General features: G+C 33.4%; 1 pseudogene; it reads left to right on the top strand.

Moving 5' to 3' along the window:
• The first annotated feature begins 4,771 nt into the window (after positions 1-4,771).
• LOC134271452 (lysophosphatidic acid receptor 4-like) lies at positions 4,772-10,015 on the top strand (annotated as a pseudogene).
• The last annotated feature ends 24 nt before the right edge of the window (positions 10,016-10,039 follow it).

Here is a 10,039-nt window from a genome sequence, read left to right as displayed (position 1 = left end):
GGCCCACCTTCTCTGGATGGAAGTTGAATTAAATGAAAATTAATTAATCTGTTTTTGTTGTCTTCACAGGTGCATATAAGAGTTATTCTTTGACCCCCGAGTACAAATTTCAGGAATGCATCCAGGAGAAGGTCTTTGAAAGAACCAATGACAAAATGTGACGATAACGTACAGTATTCAAGTCCTAAGTCAATATTAACAATACAGATCGGGAGCATAGCAAACACGGACCTCTAAATTATCAGAGGTGGGATCAGGTGCCATGGAGGAATGAGCTTCCTTGTCGATTGACCGATCAAACTGAATAATTTAATTTTTTAATATTAAAATTTTCTTTCGTTTTTATAAGCATTATACACTTTTGTGACTGTATACAAGACAGATCGCCGTCTGATTCTGCCAGCAATCGCCCAGCATAATTTGATTGTAGAAGTTCATTGTCTACCACACATGACCAATGTAATTTTTCGAAACTGATTTGAACATAAGTATTATAGCTTAACAAATCACATTGGGACTTGAAAACAGGTACTCAGGTTGCATTTAACGTCTCTGTAACCTGTTCAACTATTAGTATTTTCCACGTGCAAGTTTATTTTCGGTTGAAACTCAATATCATTTATGTCGCTAGTCCACGAACGTATGATAACCCATTGTAAATAGCGACTATACATACTATTTTTGACGATTTAAGACATACGACAAAGAATTATTCTATAACTCTGGTATTTTAACAAAGAGCCACTTCATAAAAACATCGATCAAATTTGGGACAGACTTTAACGGGGTAACTGGATTATCTTCTCGTAAAATTTTAAGACTCCCAATCCCGATATTTGTAATTCTACGAGTCTTTCTTTCGCTCCTCTCTGTAATTTTGTTGTTCATAAGATTGATATCTGTGTACTGATACCAATGTTAATCGTCAGGTTGTGACATCGCGCACAGAATTGGGGCTGATTTTGTAACGTCAGAATATACTTTTCTGACGTTATTGCCTATGTCGTTTAAACGTAAAAACGTCAAAAATTCAAGGCGTAACAAATCAGACTAGACATTCAATTTTTGCTCCTGTTTTCTTAAAAATGTCTTACTTATTGTTTCTTTAAATACAAAATTTTATTCATTTGCACATTTCAAAAATAATATTTTATCTGTTAAAAGTTGTCTCACAAAATAAAGAATACAGTTCATATTGGTGTTATACGCCCGGTTAAATATCATGATAAGCATATTTGTGTCGTAGTAACAAAACCGACTAGACATCAAAATCGCTCTATTAATCTCTCCTTCCGCTTGCTTAAATTTTTTTAAAGAAAAATTTGACTACTTCTTGATTATCACATTTTATTTATCAACTTAGTTTTACAAAAAGAACCCTTTATAATTTTATATAGTAAAATATCTTTGTCAAACATTCTATCTTTTCTTGTAACTTGTCAGGATTACGGCATGTTACGGAACGCTTCCTATTTTACGAACAGTCGGAATAGTCCGTAAATTAGAAATTTATTAATGAATATTGTGTGAAATCATCACAGGAAATTATAGAGGCTTGCTACACATTGCCAGAAAAATCCATGAAGCCAAAATGATAAAATGACCAAAAATACTAACGCCCGTCGTTTACAGTGTTACAAGTTACGCAATTTCAAACCCCAACACTATGCGCGACGTCTGTACTTTTATCTTGTTGTACACATAAATCTATCTCTTTCGTGTGATCTAATTAAACGGACACAATTCACCATTGATCTAACTCGAATTGATATTTCATTAACAACTAGAACAAATATGTACATTTGAAATAATGAATACTGGAATGGACTTTTCTATAAATGTAAGAAAAGGGATGTTTTTAAATATAATTCTATTTACTCAATATCGTAAGTATATTTTCATTGTTAGTATATCCTTTATAAAGTCACGTTAACAGTGAAGCGAAATGATAGTACTGCTATAATATCATTCATTTTTTTAGATATATGTATTTGAATAAAAAGAATTACGGCAATGCTCTTTACAACTTACTGAATTGTGACGCAGCTTACATAGAAACATTATGCCGTAGTTTCAAAGATGACATTACCTCTTCCATGCAAGCACTTTGAAACGCGATACAAGTTTCTTTTAAGTTTATCGTAAATAATCATGACGGTACCTAACAAGTAATAATTTATAAAAGCTTAAAACATTTTTGTGACGTCATCTTTTGTTAAACCTGGTTCAATAAATTTGTTATTGTCCTGCACCCCGTCCAATAAGTTACCTGTAGGTGTCCAGTAAGATTCAACTTATTGGACAGGTACAGGTAACGTTAAAATGAGAACAAAGGGCGAGGCAAATAAGTAAGCACCACGTAAAAGGCAATGACAAATTAAATCACACAATTTAATATGAACAATGTAGGAAATTATAGTAGCGTTAAATGTTAATATTTCACAAAAAATCCTATTGAAAATGGCACAAATAATCCAGTGAATTGAATGTCTCAGATTCATTATTGTAAACGCATCCATGGCTCCGATTATAAATTTCCTAAATTCACCGTTCATACAATGATTGATCCACGGAACATATACAGAATCCAATGGACACAAAAGAGGAATGAGAAGCATGTGTTTTCTTGCACACAACCATGGGCTTTTTGTTTATTGAAATATCCATTTTTCCGCATTTAGCAAAAAATTTAGCTCACGAAATTCCAACGGAATCTGTAATTTCGTCCGGTGATTTATGACCATTTGTCCAACAAGTCCTGCGTCGTTTAATCGAGTATCTGTCGTTTTAAGGAGTGGCTGGTGTAAAATCCTTCCGCGTTCGAAGCCTGCGCACAAAAGAGAATTGCATTTTTAAAAAATACACCAGGAATAATCTCCCAATATCATAGAAAATGCTTTAATAAACAGTTGTTTGAGTAAAATCCTTCAAATCCTATTGCTTTACAAAAACTACCTTTTAACGGGAACTGTTTCTTGCAAATTCCGAAACATAAGAATATATATACGGATTTCACAGTAAAACCTGAACTTAGGCATCTTGGTGTAATCAATAAATGGCATCGTCAAAACACCCGATTCTGAAGGTCTTTTTTTAAAATTAAAATGTACGTCTTCATCCGTGGTCATTGCGTTGTAAAATGAATAAATTGTAAAGAATTTAGTAGAACTGACTTTTACGCATGCGTAGTATATATAAAAAATGTCGCAATGCGGATAAATAAGACTAAACAAAGTTAATTTTCATATTCATCGATATAACACACCTTTAGATGATTCCTACAATTGATAAAGACAGAAGAAAAACCAAAACTGGTTTTCTTTGGCCTAACTTGATGAACAGTGCCAGGTAGTCATCCAAGCAGAACGAGACCTTATCTGTGACTGTCCAATAAGTTAACAATGGAAGTGTTCGACAATGGTAAAATGTTTTAAGTAAGTTATAAGCCTCAAACTGACCATTATGTCAGATATTAGACTCTCCTCGGCGCTAACGCGCCTCCGGTCGTCTAATATCTGACATAATGGACAGTTTTCGGCTTATAACCATTACTTACCACTTTAAGTAGCAAACTTAAGCAATAAATATACATACAACCATCATGCCATATCAGTTATTCTTTAGAATTTCTTTGCTTTGTATTTTTTCATCAGTTTTCACTGCCATTATAAGCCCTACAAACTGAAAGGCTAATAGCGACGCTAGAAGAGTACATATATTATATAGTTGAAAAGAAATAGCAAGAATGATTAATATAGCCATATATAATAATTATGACGGTAGTATTTTAAGAAGTACTGAAGTAGAGATTTAAGAAAAAAAAGCTTTCCACCTTAAGCAACACTTTTCTTTATCAAGGTAAAAAAAAGATAAATTATTGACATTTAATCTTGTTTAATCCTTAAATAAAACATAACTTTTTAACCAAAGAACGTTCTTTTCAAATACTGACGTAAAATAAGATAACATTTAATCAAGCCTTATTCTTTACTATACTTCGTCAATATCTTGAAATAGTTTGAAATATAAAATGTGGTCTTCAAACTCTCCTTTCTATACTTTACCATGAAAGAAAATTTCCAGTGAAATGTGTTTTTTTTTACAGTACAAAATAAAAGTTTATCTAAGAATACCTCTATATCTTTAGATACTTTATTAAGCACTCACGACTTATCGAATTTGAAAGAATTTCTGATTACTAGCACCATCAGCTGAGACTTTTCCCGCCACTCAGAGAGGTCATTATGTCCTTATCATCAGGTCAAGGGCATCATGTCCAGGTGTTTTAGGCAATGAGTGTATTTATTTCGATATTTTCTTTGTTTTCGACGGCAAAAAGTAACACACTAAAAAATATCTTGAATCAACTTTAACATACACTCTGAAAAATAAAGACTTTAAGTGGAAGTAAATTTATTAGCTGAAAGACTTATTTTAGTCACATTAAGTAGGATAAAATTTCAAAAATAGAATTACGAAGTCAGGATAGTTGCTCATAGATGTTATAAAATGGTTGTAAAAAGGAAACTCGGAACGTTATCAATTGATCTAAATAAGGTGATGTCAACAGCATAGACCGCCTGTGGAAGCTAACATATGTCAACATTTACTTGTCCAAATAACACATGCAAAAATGAGATTTTTTTTTAATTTGATATATTCTAGCTGTTTTGGTCAACCATCAACAGTTTTTTAAACATCTGTTTTTAAATTTATTTTCATTGGATCATCTCGTTTTTTCAGTGACCTGGATTATAATCGATCTTTCACCATGATCTGGAATAGTTCCACGAACAACACTATTATATGTACGTTTTATTTTCTTATTTTTTTTTTTACATACTTTGAAAAAAGTTATTAATAGTTAATTGCATGCACTGATGATATGGAATTATATTTTTTAGTTAATCCACCGGAAATATCGATCTGGGGATTCTGGGTAAAACACGTGGCGACCCCTATTGTTACTGCTGTCGGACTAACAGGAAATACTGTCTTTCTTGGTGATGTGCTACTCCCAGAGACTTCGCACGCAATCGTACAGTCAACTTCTGTGTGTATTGGCCGTCTTTGACAGTCTGAATTTGTTAATCAACCAAATAGAGCTAGCAGATGAAATGGTTGTTTATAAAACCGGGCATCAATCCAGCTTTTACACTGACCTTCCCAACAGTGTATGTAAGATTTATAACTTCTTAAAGCACGTTTTCCTCCTTGGTTCGTCCTGGCTAATTGTGTGTTTATCAGTAGAAAGAGTACAAGCTGTGTGTTTCCCATTCAAAAGAACATTTCTTCGTAGAAGGTTTAGTGTTGCGATTCTCGTAACAATAACTATCGTCATCTTGTCCTTGACACAGATCTTTCGGATTCTATTGATAGAGAATGTGAGAGGATACTGTATGGCGGTACAGGAGTACCTATCCCTCTATGTTTATCTACATCAGTACGGCTATCATCTGAGTCTACTGTTTGCTTTACCCTGCGTCATTGTCCTCTCGTGTAATTGTGCGGTCATCTACAAGATTTATGTCATAAAGAAAGAGGCGGGAGATGACTCTCCGCCATCTTTAGGTAGCACGAGGAAGGCGACAACCATGTTACTATTGATAGGCTTTGTGTTCATTCTCACCATGTTTCCCCAGTTTGTGTGTACGAGTGTCCTTCTGTATTACACAGACGAAAGCAGACGACATATTGGTCAGCACATATTGATAAAGATGAGACCATATTTAGGTCTTTCCACCTTTCTGTGGAAAGACCTATTGATTTTCTTCTGTTTCTTATTATTCTTCTTCTTCTTATTTTTCTTCCGCTGATTTTTTGTTTCGACATTTATCGAAAAGACTTTTTGTTCATCGTAAAGGTCATTAAAAGTTAGGAACAAATTTGACCCAACGCGTATGAACTATGACCGCTTTCGAAGTTATTGCCCCTTTCGCAAGAAATGCTTGTTATTGCTACTCCTCCAAAACCGTAAACCGTAGAAGTATGAAACCTTCACGAAAGTCTTCGACTAATTTAGAGGACTCTGGAATCTATTCATTGCAAAAGTATTCGGTGACTCCTTCAATGAGTTATTGCCCCTGAAACTTTTTCAATTTTACAAATAATTAAAAATTTTTGAAACGAGAAGTGATAGAGACATGGGACCAACTGCATAAGATTCATTGAGCTTTGAGCTTAAAATTCATGTAAAGGTCAAAGGTCAAGGTCATTCCAAAATTGAGAAATTAAGCTCTTTTTATATCTTTTTTGTCTCTTAACATATACAAACTGTCTTAGCATCAGTTAATATGTACTCTTAAAACTATTTTAAAGATTCAATTCATATTCCGTAAGATTGACCCTTTTAAAAGTTATTGCCCCTTTCGCAAGAAATGCTTGTTATCGCTACTCCTTTGAAACCGTAAACAGTAGAAATATGAAACCTTCACTAAAGTCTTCGACTCATTGAGAGGCCTCTGGAATCTATTCATTGCGAAAGTATCCGGTGACTCCTTCAATGAGTTATTGCCCCTGAAATTTTTTGAATTTTACAAATACTTAAAAATTTTCAAAACGAGAAGTGATAGAGACATGGGACCAACTGCATAAGATTCATTGAGCTTTGAGCTTGAAATTCATGTAAAGGTCAAAGGTCAAGGTCATTCCAAAGTTAAGAAATTAATTTCTTTTTATATCTTTTTTGTCTCTTAACATATACAAACTGTCTGAGCATCATTAATATGTACTCTAAAAACTATCTTAAAGATTCAATTCGTATTCCGTAACATTGACCCTATTTAAAGTTATCGCCCTTTGTGCAGAAAACCTTGTTATCGCTACTACTGCGAAACCATTAACCGTACAAATATGAAACCTTCACTAAAGTCTTCGACTAATTGAGAGGACTCTGGAATTTATTCATTGCGAAAGTCTTCGGTGACTTCTTCAATGAGTTATTGCCCCTGAAACTTTTTGAATTTTAGAAATAATTAAAAATTTTCAAAACGAGAAGTGATAGTGACATGGGACCAACTGCATAAGATTCATTGAGCTTTGAGCTTAAAATTCATGTAAAGGTCAAAGGTCAAGGTCATTCCAAAATTGAGAAATTAAGCTCTTTTTATATCTTTTTTGTCTCTTAACATATACAAACTGTCTTAGCATCATTAATATGTACTCTTAAAACTATTTTAAAGATTCAGTTCATATTCCGTAAGATTGACCCTTTTAAAAGTTATTGCCCCTTTCGCAAGAAATGCTTGTTATCGCTACTCCTTCGAAACCGTAAACCGTAGAAATATGAAACCTTCACTAAAGTCTTCGACTCATTGAGAGGCCTCTGGAATCTATTCATTGCGAAAGTATCCGGTGACTCCTTCAATGAGTTATTGCCCCTGAAACTTTTTGAATTTTACAAATACTTAAAAATTTTCAAAACGAGAAGTGATAGAGACATGGGACCAACTGCATAAGATTCATTGAGCTTTGAGCTTGAAATTCATGTAAAGGTCAAAGGTCAAGGTCATTCCAAAGTTAAGAAATTAATTTCTTTTTATATCTTTTTTGTCTCTTAACATATACAAACTGTCTGAGCATCATTAATATGTACTCTTAAAACTATCTCAAAGATTCAATTCGTATTCCGTAACATTGACCCTATTTAAAGTTATCGCCCTTTGTGCAGAAAACCTTGTTATCGCTACTACTGCGAAACCATTAACCGTACAAATATGAAACCTTCACTAAAGTCTTCGACTAATTGAGAGGACTCTGGAATTTATTCATTGCGAAAGTCTTCGGTGACTTCTTCAATGAGTTATTGCCCCTGAAACTTTTTGAATTTTAGAAATAATTAAAAATTTTCAAAACGAGAAGTGATAGTGACATGGGACCAACTGCATAAGATTCATTGAGCTTTGAGCTTAAAATTCATGTAAAGGTCAAAGGTCAAGGTCATTCCAAAATTGAGAAATTAAGCTCTTTTTATATCTTTTTTGTCTCTTAACATATACAAACTGTCTTAGCATCATTAATATGTACTCTTAAAACTATTTTAAAGATTCAGTTCATATTCCGTAAGATTGACCCTTTTAAAAGTTATTGCCCCTTTCGCAAGAAATGCTTGTTATCGCTACTCCTTCGAAACCGTAAACCGTAGAAATATGAAACCTTCACTAAAGTCTTCGACTCATTGAGAGGCCTCTGGAATCTATTCATTGCGAAAGTATCCATTGACTCCTTCAATGAGTTATTGCCCCTGAAACTTTTTGAATTTTACAAATATTTAAAAATTTTCAAAACGAGAAGTGATAGAGACATGGGACCAACTGCATAAGATTCATTGAGCTTTGAGCTTTAAATTCATGTAAAGGTCAAAGGTCAAGGTCATTCCAAAGTTAAGAAATTAATTTCTTTTTATATCTTTTTTGTCTCTTAACATATACAAACTGTCTGAGCATCATTAATATGTACTCTTAAAACTATCTTAAAGATTCAATTCGTATTCCGTAACATTGACCCTATTTAAAGTTATCGCCCTTTGTGCAGAAAACCTTGTTATCGCTACTACTGTGAAACCATAAACCGTACAAATATGAAACCTTCACTAAAGTCTTCGACTAATTGAGAGGATTCTGGAATCTATTCATTGCGAAAGTCTTCGGTGACTTCTTCAATGAGTTATTGCCCCTGAAACTTTTTGAATTTTAGAAATAATTAAAAATTTTCAAAACAAGAAGTGATAGTGACATGGGACTAACTGCATAAGATTCATTGACCTTCGATCTTAAAATTCATGTAAAGGTCAAAGGTCAAGGTCATTCCAAAATTGAGAAATTAAGCTCTTTTTATATCTTTTTTGTCTCTTAACATATACAAACTGTCTGAGCATCATTAATATGTACTCTTAAAACTATCATAAAGATTCAATTCGTATTCCGTAACATTGACCCTATTAAAAGTTATCGCCCTTTGTGCGGAAAACCTTGTTATCCTACTACTTCGAAACCATAAACAGTACAAATATGAAACCTTCACTAAAGTCTTCGACTAATTGAGAGGGTTCTGGAATTTATTCATTGTGAAAGTATTTGGTGACTCCTTCAATGAGTTATTGCCCTTGAAAGTCTCTGAATTTTAGAAATAATTAAAAATTTTCAAAACGAGAAGGTATAGAGACATGAGCCCAACTGCATAAGATTCATTGACCTTTGAGCTTAAAATTCATGTAAAGGTCAAAGGTCAAGGTCATTCCAAAACTGAGAAATTTAGCTCTTTTTATATCTCTTTTGTCTTTCAACATATGCATAATGTCTATGCATCATTAATATGTACTAACTTTTAAAACTGTGTCTTAGATTTTATTCTCATCCCTTAAGATTGACCCTATTAAAAATTATTGTCCCTCTTGTACGAAAAACACTTTTATTGCTATTGCTCCAAAACCGTAAACCGCAAAGACACGAAACCTTCTCTAATGTCTTATGGCAATTTAGGCAAAACTTTTACGTTCAAGTGCAAAAGGATCTGGTGACTCCTTGAATGAGTTACTGCCCTTAAATGCTTTTGTGCTTAATATTAAACCTTATAACTTTAAAACTATAAGTCATAGAGACATGGGGTTAATTACAATGTGACCCTTGACCTTTGACCTTGAATATGACTTGAAGGTCAAAGGTCAAGGTCACCTAAAAAAAATATTTCATTTTCATTTTTTTTTCTTCTTTTAAGCCATTCCTGGTTTCTTTTTAATGAAATTTAATTTTAAATAGATAAATATTAAATGAAATTGAAATTCAAAAGGTGGAAAGACCTCTTATTGTTCTGTGAACAATAAGTCTCCTAGTTAGAGTTATTTTCAGTTGTCAGTTATACAAACTACTGCATTAACTTTGGTATTTATGTTTTGTGTGGAAGATCTTTCCGGTTGGAACTATGTCGAATGTTCAAGTGTAATCGGCGGAGGAATATCTTTAGGGAAAAGCAGACGAAAAGAACAGAGGAAGTGACGCCTTTGCAGGGATGATTTACAAGAGGGGAACTTTTGTCGGTCCGA

This window comes from Saccostrea cucullata, unplaced genomic scaffold, assembly GCF_032062105.1.
Source record: "Saccostrea cucullata isolate Sc308-1 unplaced genomic scaffold, CSIRO_AGI_Scuc_v1 ctg1375, whole genome shotgun sequence".
Taxonomy (NCBI): domain Eukaryota; kingdom Metazoa; phylum Mollusca; class Bivalvia; order Ostreida; family Ostreidae; genus Saccostrea; species Saccostrea cuccullata.
Note: the sequence above shows the minus strand (reverse complement) of the source record. Positions and strands in the feature narration are given on the sequence as shown.